This window comes from Pan troglodytes, chromosome 5 (assembly GCF_028858775.2).
Source record: "Pan troglodytes isolate AG18354 chromosome 5, NHGRI_mPanTro3-v2.0_pri, whole genome shotgun sequence".
Lineage (NCBI taxonomy): Eukaryota > Metazoa > Chordata > Mammalia > Primates > Hominidae > Pan > Pan troglodytes.
Window position 1 is genome coordinate 167,080,907 of NC_072403.2, and position 17,236 is coordinate 167,098,142.

At 44.1% G+C, this 17,236-nt stretch overlaps 1 protein-coding gene across 4 annotated transcripts in view; it reads left to right on the forward strand.

Annotated features, from left to right (window-relative positions):
- Positions 1 to 17,236, forward strand: part of TIAM2 (TIAM Rac1 associated GEF 2) — a 264,322-nt gene that overhangs the window by 114,452 nt on the left and 132,634 nt on the right. The gene's annotated exons all lie outside the window — the stretch shown is intronic.

Genomic DNA, 17,236 nt, shown 5'->3' on the forward strand with positions numbered 1-17,236 from the left:
CTTTCAGCATTATGAGGTTATGAATTATTTTCAGGCAGGCTACGTGGGTTCGTTTTCAGCTGTGCTGGGTCAGGGCTGTCATCTCCATCGGTGTATTGGGCATCCCCCATGTGTTCACTTCCTTTACAGACACGTCTTTAGGGATGGAGGAATGTGAGTGTGATTCAGGCAGGTTACAGTTCATAGAAAGATTGGTCATATTTTATTGATGACTTTTCCTTTTCATCTAAAAAATGCGGCTCTGACAGAGCCAGCAAGCACTGAGAGCAGGAACAGCGCACTGACCGCCACCTTCTCCGGTCACATTAACACTTGTCACCTACTTTGATTTTTGCCAGAGCTTGTCGACAGAAAGTGAAGTCCATTGAAGAACTTAATGACTCAAATTCATACTGACCAGACCGTAAATAGTGTTTTGAATGCAAATAGATAACACCTTTTTTCAATACTTTAGTGCAGAGGGAGTGACTTTCCAAAGCCCTCTCATTAGATCAGGCCTGCAGGAAGGATGCCTGGAAGTGCGAGATAAGCGTTAGGCTCCTTGTGAAGAGATTAGTTTTCCAGTGGGTAAGTGGGTCCTTCACTTACCCATTAAGTAAAACAGATGATTCTGTCTTGGTGGTCTGAGATTGTGTTTGAGCAGAGCCATGCTTTCTTTCGCAAAATTAGTTAAGGGTCTTTGCAGCTTCTTCCCACCAGAAGTATTGAATAAAAAACCACAAAGCGTAAATATCTGATGGGGCACTTTACTATATGTGTATGTGCCTCTAGGTTTGACTCACTTTGTAAGATTCCCTTATGTAATTATAATAAATCAGGTTAGTGAGATCCCTTAGTTCAACTTTTTCTTTTTTGTTTTTTTTTGAAACAGGGTCTCACTCTGTCGCCCAGGCTGGAGTGCAGTGGCGCGATCTCAGCTCACTGCAAGCTCCGCCTCCTGGGTTCACACCATTCTCCTGCCTCAGCCTCCCGAGTAGCTGGGACTACAGGCGCCCACCACCACACTCGGCTAATTTTTTTGTATTTTTGGTAGAGATGGGGTTTCACTGTGTTAGCCAGGATGGTCTCGATCTCCTGACGTCATGATCCGCCCGCCTCGGCCTCCCAAAGTGCTGGGATTACAGGTGTGAGCCACTGCACCCGGCCTTCAGCTTTTAGATTTAGAAAAATACAGGCCGTGAAGAACAAGGTCTATTTGGACATTTTTTAAAGGAATAATTTGCATCTTTTTTTTTTGAAATTAAGTGTGCCTTCTACATGAAGGTAATAACAGCTTTACTAGAAGGGCTAGAAAAAAGATAAAGGTATGGAATAGAAAGAAATAGCAGCAGTATTAAAAACAGTAAAAAGTAATAATAATGGTAGTAGATAAACCTGAATGTCTGACTGTTGAATTCTATTAACAGGGTGGAATGTCTTTTTATTACTCAGTTCTACTTAAAACAGGCTTACAAATATCAGGAGGCTTCAACATCAGTATCTCAGGAAACATATTGAACACTCATTTTTCAGGTCTTTATAGTCCATAGTATTGTAGAGATAGAACATTAGAGCTGAAAATGGACCTTAGGCAGTTTTTCAAAGGAGACAATTGAAGAACCACAGAACTGAAGCGACTTGTCCGAAGCCACAGAGATGGTTAGTTACCCAGCTGGAAGGAAATTCCAGGTATCCTGTTAGTCTTTTTCTTACTCTACCTGTTCCTTAATTGAGGAAACTTTGGCACATCCTGATGTATCTTAGATAATTGATAGAGACTTGTGTATGCATACACATGTGTGCAAATATATACAGACAAATGCACAGACTTTTTTTTTTTTTTTTTTTTAAGACAGAGTCTTACTCTGTTACCCAGGCTGGAGTGCAGTGGTGTAATCTCGGCTCACTGCAACCTCCACCTCTGGGTTCAAGGGACTCTCCTGCCTCAGCCTCCCTAGTAGCTGGGATTACAGGTACCTGCCACTACGCCCGGCTAATTTTTTTTTGTATTTTTAGTAGAGACGGGGTTTCACCATGTTGGCCAGGCTGGTCTTGAACTCCTGATCTCAAGTGATCCACCCGCCTTGAACTCCCAAAGTGTTAGGATTACAGGCATGAGCCACCACGTCCAGCCGACATGCACATACATCTCCTTTCCTCCCTTTGTCCATCCTTCCTTCTTCCTTTCCTCTTTCTTTTCTTTTTTTTTTTTTTTTTTTTGTGGTTCTTTCTTTCATCTATTTACTTACCTGTTTACCAAACGTGTTTGGTAACCTGTGTGTTGGTTTGGTTTACCTGTCTGTTTAAAGCTCTAGTAGAGAAAAGGGCTTTTGCTTTTCCCATAGCCTAGTCAAATTCAAAGCTGTACATTCAATCTGTGACCATCAGCTCTCTGACTGTTGCCAGAGAGAATTTTAGGTGCACAAATGTTACCCTAACCTATGTGATAAGACAGGTTTGATTAGACTTCATCTGTCAGTCTCTTCCTGGTTCAGTCTTAGATTGGTTTTCTTTGGTTTATAGTCACATTCCAATAGAAGACTGTTTAGGTTTTGTTACTTCTGTGCCTTACAAAAAAGAAGCCCTGGAAGGGAACAGAAACACAGCAGATGAGGCCTGGCTTTAGTGCCAAGGTGATGTAAGGCACTTTTGGAAAAGTAAAGTTTACACAAAAAGTGATAGGCCAAGTTATCATTTACACTTAAGGAAAGGGATGCAGTGGGCTCCACAGATAATGTCAGGATGAAGTTGATTCAGGGTGTTCCTAGGACTTGAATAAAGGTTAAAAAATCCTGGGTATTGTTCAAGCACTGGAAAGTGAGAATAATCCTTATCCTGCCTTTGTACTTGACCCTGACCCATCTCTATAGTCGCAGAATTGCTAGAGTCGGATTTCTAAAATGGAGATGTGGGGAAGGGCTAAGGAGAGACAGAGTTTGCAAGCTTTTACAGACAAAAGCTAGAATCCATATGATTAAAGGCAATGAGAAGAAACCAAGTGGAGAGAATAAAGACAGGCTTGTTTTCAAGTTGCCCTTGGCCACCCCTGGAAGGTGGAAAAAGGCATCTTAAAGACAAGTGAAAGGAAGCTTTATACACAGACACAGTAGTGAACCGAGGAAACTCATGACATTAGGAGGCACTGGAGAGTAAAGCGCTTCATGGGAAGTGTCCGTATACTCTTGGAATACACACACACACACACACACACACACCGTTGAAAATTGATAGGATGATCACAAATGTATCCAAACAGCCAGACAAGTTAACTATAAAACAACAACAATAACAAGACCCCTGAAATAACAGGAAACTAACAATAACCATCACTTACCTTTTTAAGAAATGTCACACTGGGAAAAAAATAGAAATTACAAGACAACACAGTGACATGCAGGTAATGAAGGAGTTTCTCACTGGAGCTCTTGTATCCTGACACCCTACTGTATGTATGTGATGTTGGTGCCTCTCAAACGTTTCTGAAGTTTCTGTGATAGGAGGGGCAGTTGCTCTAGAGCCACCTCCTCTTGTGCGTGCAATTCCTCTCCCTTTGACCCATTCTAGGACATTTTAGGAATGGTCCCTCTCTCTGCGCCACATCACATTTTCCCTTTAATTCTCATTGCGTGTTGGAATTTTTCCTGAAGATACACACATAGACAATAAATGAAGCTCTTTTTGATCCCTCTGTCCTTCCCGCTAGCAACTGATTCCTCTCTGCTCCCCTTTATAGTAAAGCTCTTTGAATGAGCTGTCCCTATTCACTCCCTTCAGTTTCATTGACCTCATCCTCAAACTCAATCCAGTCGGTCTTTCTCCACCCCATTCTGCCCTTGTCCTGTTCACAGGGACCTGCATAATGCCAGATCTACTAAATGCACTGCTTGTTCTGGGTTTTTGTTATTTGAATCAGAAACATTTGACATGGTTGCTCAGTCTTCTCCCTGAAATGCTTTTCCCAATTGGGTTTAGGTGCCACATACTCTCTTGGTTTCCTCTTTTTTTTTTTTTTTGAGATGGAGTCTTGCTCTGTCGCCCAGGCTGGACTGCAGTGATGCGATCTCGGCTCACTGCAACCTCCGCCTCCCAGGTTCAAGTGATTCTCCTGCCTCAGCCTCCCAAGCAGCTGGGATTACAGGCATGCGCCACCAAGCCTGGCTAATTTTTGTCATTTTTTTTTAGTAGAGACGGGGTTTCGTTGGCCAGGCTGGTCTCGAACTCCTGACCTCAGGTGATCTGCCTGCCTCGGCCTCCCAAAGTGCTGGGATTACAGGTGTGAGCCACCGTGCCAGGTGTCTTGGTTCCTCTTAATTCAGTTCACCGACTGCCCCTTCTGTCTCCTTTATGGGCTTCTCCTCATTTCCTTGACCCCTTAATGTCAAGGTGCCCCAGGGCCTCCTTGGACCCCATGTCTTTCCTTTGTTTACTTATGGAGAACTCATCCAGTTTGTGTTTTAAATACCATCTTTGTGTGGGTGAGCAGCCCACTTCTCTCCTGAACTCCAGACTGGTATTACCACTTAAGTATCCAGTGGACACCTCAAACCCAGCTTGTCCAAAACTGAACTCCTCATCTTGCCCGCGGAAGCCTGCTCTGCTCTGCCGTCTGCATTCTCCCATGGCTTTAATGAACAGTGTGGAATCATCCTTGGTGTCACTCACACTTCCACCTGCCCTCAAGTCCTGCTGGCTCTCCCTTCAGCCCCCCAGAGCTTCAGCTGTGTCCGGAGGCAGCCTCCTCCCCTACCACCCCCCTCCCTTACCACCTCCACCCAAGCTGGGGCGCACTGCCTCTCCCCTGCATCGTTCCGGTAGCCTAGCAGGTCCCCCTGCTGCTTCCACTGTGTCGCTGACAATCCATATCCACACAGCAGCTCCACAGATCCTTTTAAAATGTCCCATGATGAACCTTCTCTATCACACCCTCTAATTATGACTTTTTTTCTCAATGTGAAAGCCAAAGTCCTTAAACTGTCCCTCAAGGCTGCCTTCACTGGCTCTGTGGCCCCTCTCTGACCTCTCTTGCCCTTCTTCCCCTCGCTTGCTCTGCTGCGGCCATGCTGGTCCCTGCCTCTCCGGCACTTGCACTTTCTGTTGCCCCTGCCCACGGTGCCCTTTCCCTGGAACACACTTGGTGTCTCCTCCTTGCAAATCTCTGCTGAAGTGTCACCATTCAGAGAGGCTTCCTCGCCTTTTAAAAATTGCAGCATCCTTCCCCTCTCCACGTTGCCTCCTCCACCATTTCCTTCTTTACTATTTTGTCCAAGTGCTTATCACCTCCTAAAAGAAAATTTATTTTCCGGCCGGGCGTGGTGGCTCATGCCTATAATCTTAGCACTTTGGGAGGCTGAGGCTGGCGGATCACTTGAGGTTAGGAGTTCGAGACCAGCCTGGCCAACACTGTGAAACTCCATCTCTACTTAAAAAAATACAAAAATTAGCTGGGCATTATGGTGGGCTCCTGTAGTGCCAGCTACTTGGGAGGCTGCAGCAGGAGAATCGCATGAACCCAGGAGGTGGAGGTTGTAGTGAGCCGAGATCATGCCACTGCACGCCAGCCTGGGCAACAAAGCAAGACTCCGTCTTAAAAAAATGTATTTTCGTTGTTTATTGTTCATCTCTCTCCACTTTAGTATAAGCTCCATGAGAGCAGGGATACTTCTTTGGATGGGGGTCTGTTTTGTTTATTGCTGTATCCCCAGGGCTTAGAACAGTGTCTAGCAAAGAGTTGTTATTCAGTGAACATTTATTGCCTTAATCAGTGAAAATGTATCCTCCCTGGGAAGCCTGATGATGTAGCAGAAGCAAACTAATGTAAATGCTAAATATCGTTGAACTCCTATACTTTATCTTAAAAATGTAAATTTTATACTTTACTTATATATATATATGTATATATATATATATATATATATATTTTTTTTTTTTTGAAATGGAGTCTTGCTATGTCACCCAGGCTGGAGTGCAGTGGTGCCTTCTCGGCTCACTGCAACCTCTGCCTCTCAGGTTCAAGTGATTCTTGTGCCTCAGGCTCCTGAGTAGCTGGGATTACAGGTGCGTGCCACCACACCCAGCTAATATTTGTATTTTTTTGTAGAGATGGGGTTTCACTGTGCTGGCCAGGCTGGTCTCAAACTCCTAATCTCAAGTGATCCTCCTGCCTCAGCCTCCCAAAGTGTTGGGATTATAGGCGTGAGCCACCGTGCCCTGCCATGATACATATTTCTTTATTATGGACATAATATTTAAATTACTTAGCATTAAATGAAATCAGAGCTTCAGGAAGATGCCCCTTGGTTATTCTGTGGCCTTGAGTGTCTCCTCTGCTCTCCCTTTGTCTTGGTGGCCATGCCCCACCCCCACAGCCATTGGGAGGCATACTCTAAGTTATAATTATTATTGAAGACAATTACCATGAAGCTTAAAGTATCAAGAAAACAAAATTCTCATTTGCGTGATGTTCTTTATAAGGCAGTAGACTGGGATAACTAAATTTTAACCGTAAAGCTCCTCAGGTAACTTAGAAGTTTAGTTTTTCATTTTATTCTTACTTCTTCATCCCCAGTCACGGAAACCTTTGTTACCTGGAGAAAAAAAATACCCTTAGAGAAGGATGTTTAAGATGTTTGATTTGTGAAAGGGGCATAGATTGATCAGAACCACAACCACCCTTTATTTATTTAAATTTAATTTTAAGTTTTTTGAGATGGAGTCTCGCTTTGTCACCCAGGCTGGAGTGCAGTGGCGTGATCTCATCTCACTACAACCTCCGCCTTCCAGGTTCACGCAATTCTCCTGTCTCAGCCTCCCAAGTAGCTGGGACTACAGGTGCCCGCCACCATGCCTGGCTAATTTTTGTATTTTTGGTAGAGATGGGGTTTCACCATGTTGGCCAGGCTGGTCTCAAACTCCTGACCTCAGGTGATCCACCTGCCTCGGACTCCCAAATTGCTGGGATTACAGGCATGAGCCACCGGGCCTGGCCAAACCACTCTTTTGAAAGGGAATCCTGAAAGTTAAATTGTACTTAAAAAAAAAAAAAGAAAAGAAAAGGAATAATTTCAGATTAAGAAGTACAAAATAATTTAAAATTATTATTTTATTTTTTAAAGAGACAACATCTTACTATATTGCCCAGGCTGGTGTCAAACTCCTGGGCTCAAGGGATCCTCCTATCTTGGCCTCCCAAAGTACTCCGAATACAGGCATGAGCCACTGCGTTAAAATGGCCTGGTGTGGTGGCTCGCACTTGTAATCCCAGCACTTTGGGAGGCCAAGGCAGGAGGATTCAACTCCTTGAGCCCAGGAGTTGAAAATCAGCCTGGGCAACATAGTGAGACCCTGTCTTTACAAACAATAAAATAAAAAAATTAGCAGGCATGGTGGTGCAAGCCTATAGTCCCAGCTACTTGGGAGGCTGAGACAGGAGGCTCACTTGAGCCCTGGCATTTGAGGTTACAGTGAGCCGTGATCACACCACTGTACTCCAGCCTGCGTGATAGAGCAAGACCCTGGCAATAAGTTGATCAATCAATCGATGTTAAAAAATGATCGAAAATATCCAGGTTTGATTCCTACCTTTGCCTCTTAGTGATCTTGGCCAAATTATTTACCCCCTGGAGGCTGAAGTTATTTTCTGTAAAACAGGGATGATTATGCAACCTATGAGGATTCTTGTGCCTGGGGTATCCCGGCACACAGCAGCATTAAGAAAGGATTGGTCAGGCGTGGTGGCTCACGCCTGTAATCTATGGGAGGCCGAGGTGGGCGGCTCACCTGAGATCAGGAGTTTGAGACCAGCCTGGCCAACATGGTGAAACCCTATCTCTACTACAAATACAAAAATTAGCTGGATGTGACGGTGTGTGCCTGTAATCCCAGAGGCTAAGGCCTGAGACTTGCTTGAACCTGGCAGGCAGAGGTTGCAGTGAGCTGAGATCGCACCAGTGCACTCCAGCCTGGGTGACAGAGAGAGACTGCCATCTCAGAAAAAAAGAATGGATTAGGCCCTTCCCCCTCCATCCATGTTTCATCTACTTTGGATATGAAAAAATGTTAAATTTCTATAAATTAGCAAATTTAAACTATACCAACTAGTATATATATGTTGCTTTTTTCCTGAAAGTTTCTATAAAGTTGTTAGCTAAAATCTTATCAGGTTTGTTGTGAATACTCATATGAATTAAGGAAAATTTCAGCAATGATTGGTTAATTTACCTGCAGCCCTCAGGGAGAATCTACATTGTAGCCTTAAGACATACATTTCTAAAAATGACTCTCAAACAAGGCAAAAACCCTTGTTGAAGTAGAATAGTTACCCATTTTATGAAGGTGGGGAAAGCACCCATTTAGATGAGGGGAAAAAATTTGTGGTTTAAGCCCCGTTCATTTTTTAACTTAAATGAAACAGTGCATAATGAAGAAATGTTTTGCCAAGAATAACTTGGTACAATGACCGTGGTAGATTTTGGTTACAGAATGTGATTGGGGTTTAGGAGGACGGTATCTGCTTCTGATTTACTGAAGCTCGGGCCTTTTACATCCATGCAGGTTTCCATAGTCAGCAAGAAGCTGTGTGGTTGCAGTCTGAGATTCCAGCGCATGATTCTGTTTAAGTTTTGATGTAAACCTAGGGAAGTGCTTACCCAGGCCTAAGCTTGCTCTTTGTGGAGTGGCTCAAGCTCAGAAAGGTTAAAAACAGAGGTTATTTAAAAGTCACACCCACAATTTTGAATCTCATGTTTATAAAAGTTATAAAAGAGGGCCATTTAAAAGACATGCTAACAGCTTTAGGTCTTTTGAATCTTTGTTCTGGTAGTCACCAGAACAGGACCACGAAGTTTATAGAGGCCAGGATGTTGGACAAGTTTTAGCTGAGACTTGAAGTAGACGGGGGAGAAAGGGCAGAGTGGGACTGAACATTTGATATATTAAAAAAAAAAATACATGTTTCAAAGAGCCGTGGTGAGAATGTGTAAAATGCCTTTGAATAATTTCTAAAAGAAAAATAAGGAAAATATTTCGTCTTATCCAGGATTATTTTATTTTAGACAATATTGATTCTGTAATTTAAAAAATTAAAAAACAAAATTTTTATTGGGCAGCCCCTGAGCCAGAATAGGTTCAGAGAAGCTCCTTGATTTTGTAATTTTGCTTGAAAGTGTGTGTGTGTGTTTAAATTCCCTGAAATATTTTCAGTTTCTGCAATGGCTCACATATAGCCGGGCCACTGAATTTACTTGACATTCCAAAAACATACCAGTAATATTTGTGGGATTGCCGGTTTCACCATCTCTCTCATAAACTTAATGCTGTTAAAGTTGTCATATTCTCTCTCTTCCCCCTGTAGACGGAGTCATGCTTTGTCGCCCAGGCTGGAATGCAGTGGCGCCATCTCGGCTCGCTGCAACCTCCGCCTCCTGGGCTCAAGCAATTCTCCTGTCTCAGCCTCCCGAGTAGCTGGAACTACAGTCGTGTGCCACCACGCCTGACTAATTTTTGTATTTATAGTAAAGGCGGGGTTTCACCATGTTGATCGGGCTGGTCTCGAACTGCTGACCTCAGGTGATCCTCCCACCTCGGCCTTCCAAAGTGCTGGGATTACAGGCATGAGCCACTGTGCCTGGCCTTTCATATTCTCTCTTACTGATTCTCCAAATGTTTCATGGTTTATAATCTCTCTCCCTCCAGGCACAAGCTGATGAGCTCCTTTGGGAAGGGATGGTGTCATCTCTCACACTTCTGTCCCTCATGGTGTCCAGCACAGTGCTCCGTGTATAGGAGAGTCTCCAAACATTCATGTCGAATTGTTGAGTGGAACTTTAAAATTTCACTTCATTTCCCCAAGTTTCTGCCAATACTTTGAACATTTTCTTCCTGGGCCAACACTGCCTCCCACACTGACGCTGAGCTGTTGGCTACTGTGGACTCCTTTCCCAGAGGGTGTTCCAAAGTGTCCTGAGGTTGATGGTCGTGCCGTGGTGTTTCTGGGAACAGTGGGTAGGGGAGAGTGTAAGGGGATGGGCAGGGGCCTGTCCAAGATTCCCTTAGCTTCCCCTACCTCAGCCTGCCTTTCCCTCTTACCTCCTCCTCTCTCCAAACTTTGTCCCTGACCCTGGTGCTCGGGACCTGCACCCCCTTCACACCTTTCCCTGAAGGAGCTGGGGTCTTTCTCCATGTATTCTCTTGTGGATTCGGTCCTTCAGGGATCCAGCAAGTGGTTATGGAGCACCGTGTCTTTGAACAAACCATTTTCTGTTCCCTGGAGTTCCTTTCTTTCCTTTCCTTTATTTTTCTTTTTTCTTTTTCTTTTTTTTTTTTTGAGACGGAGTCTTGCTCTGTTGCCCGGGATGGAGTGCAGTGGCGTGATCTTGACTCACTGCAACCTTTGCCTCCTGGATTCAAGTGGTTCTCCTGTCTCAGCCTCCCGAGTAGCTGGAATTACAGGCGCCCGCCACCACACCCAGCTAATTTTTGTATTTTTTTAGTGGAGAAGGGGTTTCACCGTGTTGGCCAGGCTGGTCTCAGACTCCTGACCTCAGGTGATCCGCCTGCCTTGGCCTCTCAGTGTGTTGCGATTACAGGCGTGAGCCACCGCGCACGGCCTTCTCTTTCCTTTCTTCATCTAATGGAATCCTACTCATCCTCCAAGACCCACTTGTTGGGTTATCTTCCTTATTGGGTTGTTCCTAACTTTCCTACCAAGAAGTTGAATGTCCAGTGAATGTGTGTGTTTTTTTTTTTAATTTGTGCAGTGCAAAAGGATGAAGCCCATGGACCTAATCTGTGGTGTCCAGATTGCACATTAATGATGGGCCATCTTTAAAAAAAAAAAAATCTGGTACTTACTGTGTGTATCTGAAGTGTTTGCCTTGGACAATGACTTCCCTTCCCTTCCATTCCTTTCCCTTTTTTTTTTTTTTTTTTTGACGGAGTCTCGCTCTGTTGCTCAGGCTGGAGTGCAGTGGCGCGATCTCGGCTCACTACAACCTCCGCCTCCTGGGTTTAAGAGATTCTCCTGCTCCAGCCTCCCGAGTAGCTGGGATTACAGGTGCCTGCCACCACGCCTGGCTAATTTTTGTATTTTTATTAGAGACAGGGTTTCACTGTGTTGGCCAGGCTGGTCTCAGACTCCTGACTTCATGTGATCCACCAGCCTCGGCCTCCCAAAGTCCTGGGATTACAGGCGTGAGCCACTGCACCTGGCCCTGACTCTTCTTTTCTTTTTTTTTTTGAATGAGAGTCTCTTCTTCACTCAGGCTGGAGCGCAGTGGCGCAATCTCCACTCACTGTAACCTCTGCCTCCCAGGTTCAAGTGATTCTCATGCCTCAGCCTCCCGAATAGCTGGGATTACAGGCGTGAGCCACCGTGACCGGCTAATTTTTGTATTTTTGGTAGAGATGGGTATCACCATGTTGGCCAGGCTGGTCTCAAACTCCTGTCCTCAAGTGATCTGCCTGCCTTGGCCTTCCAAAATGTTGGGATTACAGGCGTGAGCCACCACGTCCGGCCAACAATGACTTTTCGAATGTTTTGGGACTCGTCGGAGCTTGGCTCTCCTTGGATTTTCTTAGAGTGGATGTACCATTCTGGCAAAACTACCTCTTGTGGTTTTATAAGTCAGTTTTTAAAACATTTCTTTTTTAATCGTGACTCAAGAAGACATAATTTTACTTCACAACCCAGTATATGGACAAACACACAAGCACACGCAAGAATTTAGTTTCATGAAACAAATTTTACTCTTACTGGGATTCACTCGTCTATTTTCCGTTCTGCTAGTCTCTCTTCTGCTCTATTTTGTTCTCTTCTATTCATTTAAAAATACTGGTGTCAATTCATCGAATGGATTTCATGACCCAACAATGGGCCACGACCCACGGCTTGATCAGCCTTCTGTAAGCCATGCTGCAGATGTTGGGATGTTTTCTAAAACAGGTGTGAGTGTGGAGATCCTCCTTGTGATAAATTGACTTACTAAGGTGATGAACTGGACAAAAAACTGAGCTATTGTCTCTGTGGAATTTATGACTTTCCCGCTTGTTGAATACCAGCCATGCTTGTCAGCGGAGATCCTGCTCGGAGGGCATTCCTTGCCACAGATGGGTCTATCCATTCATCTGTTAATATGCATTTGGAAGGAGTCCTGCTGAATTCAGAGACGACCAGTGAGGCCCAACAATGGAAGCTTAGCTTCTGAGGCCCTTCACAGCAGCTTGCTTTCTGCTCACTTTATTTGTAAGGATTACTCTTCCTAAGCATTATTCCTATGGGGACCAGATGTTCCTTTTGCCTGCCTCTTTATATAAATTGGGTTCAAGTCTTCTTGTGATTAGAAATGAGCTCCTTCAAGTCTTGGTATTCAATTCATGCATTCTGAGTGTAGTTCATTGACTCAGGATGAGAGAAACAGATCCTGGCAGTATTTACAGAGTTTATTAGTAAGTTTGGATCCCTGGTAGAGGTGAATGCTTTTGTTTTAGATTTTTAGGCACATTTGTCCTGAGTTTTAATATTTTCAGTGATAGAGACAATAATAAAACTTCAGGGCAGGATTTCTCAGCTTTGGAACTATTGACATATTAGGCCAGATAATTAATTATTTGTTGTGGCGAACTGTCCTGTATGTTGTATGGGGTTCAGTAGTATCCCCCTAGCCTTAACCCACTAGGTGACAGTAGCAGACCCCAGTTGTGACAACCAAAAATATTCCCAGACATGCCAAATGTCCCTTGGGGGACAAAATCACCATAGTTGAGAATGACTGCTTTAAGGTTGTACCAGTTCAATGCGCATTCAGGTTATTTTCTTACATTTCCTAACGTGAGTTATCTACTAATGAGAGTGTATGGCTTGTGTCACTGGTTTTCTTTACATTTGATAGACTGCTTGCAAATTAGGTAGTTTTATATGCTGTAATAATTTGGGGGAATTGATCAAAATGAAATGCTAAAACCTAGAAGATTCTAAATTTATCTATATATAATATTTAATTTAATAATAGGTAATGAAAGATCTGAAATGACAGTTTTAATAAGATCTAATATCATAATATACAAAATCAGACTTAAAGCTAAAATTTAATAATACTTTGTGTTGCATTATTGAATAATGAGTAGGTAATGACAGACCTGAAACAGCAGTTATTATGAGATCTGATATCATAACATACAAAATTAGACTTATAACTACAAATTAATAATAGTACTCTGTTGCATTTCCCAGTATTTTAGATGGTTTCACATATATTTCCACACTTGATTCTCAGTCTGTGAGGTAGTAGTGCAGATATTTTTATCCTCAAGTTGCAAATGAGGAAAAAGAAATTCAGAAAGCTTGAGCAGTTTACCCAAAGTCTCACATGCTGTTTGAGAGACAGAAGCAGGGCTTAACCCGAGTTCGCTGACACAAACCAGACTAGAATTTACGGAGACTCCTCTCCTTAGTGGTTAAAGCTGTCCCCGACCCTCCCCAAATAAAGAAAACCAAGTAGATATTGTTATGGTTAATGATGGCTGGCCCTTTTGTTATCTGGCTCTTGTCACTATCTGAAGTATTTGCCTGGGACTAGGATGAGGGTCCTAGTTTAGTATAAAAATCTCTCTGGAGCGATGTGAAGCCTTTTGGTATCTCCTGGTAGTAGCACTTGTGCTTCCTCTCACGGTCTTGGCCAGCTGTAGATCTCCTTTTTTGCAGTGGCTCCGTTCTGTTTGCTGTCCCCGATCCAGCCCCCGCCCTCCTCGCAGGCCTCTGCTCAGCGCCATCTGCCCACCCGGAGGGTTTCCTCCTATTCCCCTTCAGTTGCTCCATCTGGGCAGCCAGCTCAGGGCCTCAGTCCAGAGACAAAGCAGAGGCAGACGATTCTAGTTTTCTTTGCTATAAATGCCACACTACATGGAACTAGAGAATTTGGGAATCTGACTCATCCAATCAAGCCCAGGCTAAAGGCAAATGAAGAAAAGGTAAATCTCGAATTTCCTCCTGAAAGCTATTTTTCCCCGGGACTCAGTAGATGACAGTGGCTGTTGGGATTGTGATGGCATACTTAGGACATTCCTCCACATTGCTGCACACTTCTGGTGTGGTTACTGATCACACTTTTAAAAAAGAAAAACTTCCACTCTTGGTAATTTTAGCTTAAAAAGCTACAGAGCATACTCATGTGAATGGGGACTGGGAGGGAATGCAGAATGGAAGGTAGGATTTTGGGGATTGGGAGGGAATGGAGAATGGAAGGTAGGATTTTGGGGATTGGGAGGGAATGCAGAATGGAAGGTAGGATTTTGGGGATTGGGAGGGAATGGAGAATGGAAGGCAGGATTTTGGGGATTGGGAGGGAATGGAGAATGGAAGGTAGGATTTTGGGGATTGGGAGGGAATGGAGAATGGAAGGTAGGATTTTGGGGATTGGGAGGGAATGGAGAATGGGAGGTAGGATTTTGGGGATTGGGAGGGAATGGAGAATGGACGGTAGGATTTTTTTTTTCGTTCTAGGTCCATGTCATTGTGATAAGTTTTTTAAAATTCCAATATTTATTATAATTGTCCCGTAAATAAAAAATAATTATAAAAAAGTTTGTACACAGCATAAAATGTTTGCTAAGTATACACATTCTTGGTGCCACATTATTCCAGAGTGACTTCACTTAAATTACGTCTCTACCAGCCCTGGGCCTCGCCACACGTTGTTATACTTCATATCTCTTCCTGCAGGTTAGAAAACCTTCACAGGGGTTGCTGCGGGTGACTATACCTATACATACTTTTGCTATTTGTAAACACCAGGCCCTTTTAAAGTACTTTTTTTTTTTTGAAGAGTTTACATGAATGAAATCTGTTGTTTTTTAAATTTTTTTCAGCCCCCTATTAACTAAAATAGTTTTTAAACTTGAATATCATAAAATTCCTTTAGTAAAGGAGTCAGGGGGCCAGAGGTTACTGAACATTTGCCTTAAATATTCCCTTGCTTCCAGACAAAAATCATAGCTGAAGCATGACAGAAAAATATCTGTTCAATTTGTCAAATTCCTCAGGGACAATAATTACTTAGCTTCCCTCAGGGAGTATCCTTCCTGTCAATAAATTTCTCATAAATATTGGATAAATTCTTCCTCCTACTGTTTAAGGCTGTTTTTTTTTTTTTCTTCCCTGACAGGATTGACCCAACATTGCACATTTGGTCAGCATTATGCATATGTGAAAATGCACTTTGTTCTGTATTTCTGTCACTCCCTGTTTGCTTTTCTCTATCTTAATTATGGAAATGTATCCTCGTGAGTTGATACACCAGTCTTTCTGTCATACCCAGTAAGGAGGATTCCCGCCCTTGGTCTGGGGTCCGCATCAACTGTGTAGCACAGGAATTGCTGTCATTTGGTCCCACAGGTGTCTATTGAGTGCTTATATGAGCCTCCAGGTGCTAGGCCTTGAGTGCACAGCATCCAGTAGAGGATGGGGGTCTCCTGTGTTTTTAGAAATATCCCATGAAATAAAAACATTAAGCTATTTAATTGCAAAAGTAGTAAGATGAGCTTAGGTTCTAACCTGCCGCTGGGGCAGAAACTTCCACCTGGGAGTGATTCTGCGGCTTTGAATTCTGGCCTCTGTGTGTGTCCGTGAGCGGCTGACACAGTCGGCCGCTCAATCGCAGTTTTGTGTGCTGGGTTTGGCGAGCTCAGGGCCTGTGCTGTGTGTGCTGCAGCTCGGGAGGGCTGACAGAGAGGTGGTTGAGGAGTGAGCGGCCGGGAGCCTTTCGCCTCCAGTGTCATCACTGGACCTTGGTCTTTACAAAAGCAAACAAATGAAGGCTCACTCTGATCCACTCACTGTGACAGTCTGAGTGGCAGCAGCCAGGAGCTTCTCTGGCCATTTGTAGTTCCCTCAGTTAAAAAATGAAAGGGTAGCTAAGGTTCAACAGCTCAGGCTTTGAACTTTATTTATTTGTTTATTTATTATTATCATCATCATTTTTGAGACAGAGTTGACAGTCTTGCTGTGTCTGTCACCCAGGCTGGAGTCCAGTGGCTTGATCTCAGCTCACTGCAACCTCTGCCTCCCGATTCAAGCAATTCTCCCACCTCAGCCTCCCAAGTAGCTGGGATTACAGGTGTGTGCCACCGCACTTGGCCAATTTTTTTGTAGTTTTAGTAGAGATGGCGTTTCACCATTTTGGCCAGGCTGGTCTCGAACTCCTGGGCTTAAGTGCTCCATCTGCCTCGGATTCCCAAAGTGCTGGGATTACAGGCTTGAGCCACCATGCCCAGCCAGGTTTTGAACTTTTTTTTTCTCTTTTGAGACTGAGTTTCGCTCTTGTTGCCCAGGCTGGAGTGCAATGGCACAATCTCGGCTCACTGCAACCTCTGCCTCTGGCGTTTAAGTGATTCTCTTGCCTCAGCCTCCTGAGTAGCTGGGATTACAGGCATGCGCCACCATGCCTGGCTAATTTTATAGTTTTAGTAGAGACGGGGTTTCTCCACGTTGATCAGGCTGGTCTCGAACTCCCGACCTCAGGTGATCTGCCCTGCCTTGGCCTCCCAAAGTGCTGGGATTACAGGCATGAGCCACCACATCCAGCTGGTTTTGGACTTTTAAAAGGTGGGGTTCTTGTGGTCCAGCCCCATGTGTGAGATGGGGCCAGGTTCTAGTGGCAAGTCTAGCAGTTGCTATCCCCTTTTTAGATGTGTGGCACAGCTGCCTACTAAAAGGTAGGGTGCCGGCAGCATAGCAGGCACCTTCTCAGTCCTCATTAATTAGAGGCTGAGCTATTGGATTTCCTGCCAATGGCCAAGTGGAAAATCTATTTGACTTTTTTTTTTTTTTTTTAAATTTAAAATGTATCTGCTTGGATAGACTCAGGCAGGAGATTTGTCTTTGTCTTTGTTAGAGGAACCTAGCTCCAGTGTCTTGCTTCTCCTCCCACTAACTGTAAAAGTCACCACTGAGGCCGGGTGCGGTGCCTCATGCTTGTAATCCCAGCACTTTGGGAGGCCGAGGCAGGTGGATCACCTGAGAGTTCGAGACCAGCCTGGCTAACATGGTGAAACCCCGTCTCTACTAAAAATACAAAAATTAGCTGGGTGTGGTGGCAGGCACTTGTAATCCCAGATGCTCAGGAAGCTGAGGCAGGGGAATCACTTGAACCCGGGAGGCACAGGTTGCAGTGAGTCGAGATTGTACCGCTGCACTCCAGCCTGGGTAACAGAGTGAGACTCTGTCTCAAAAAAAATAAAAGGTGCCATTGAACCCTCCTAAGAAGAT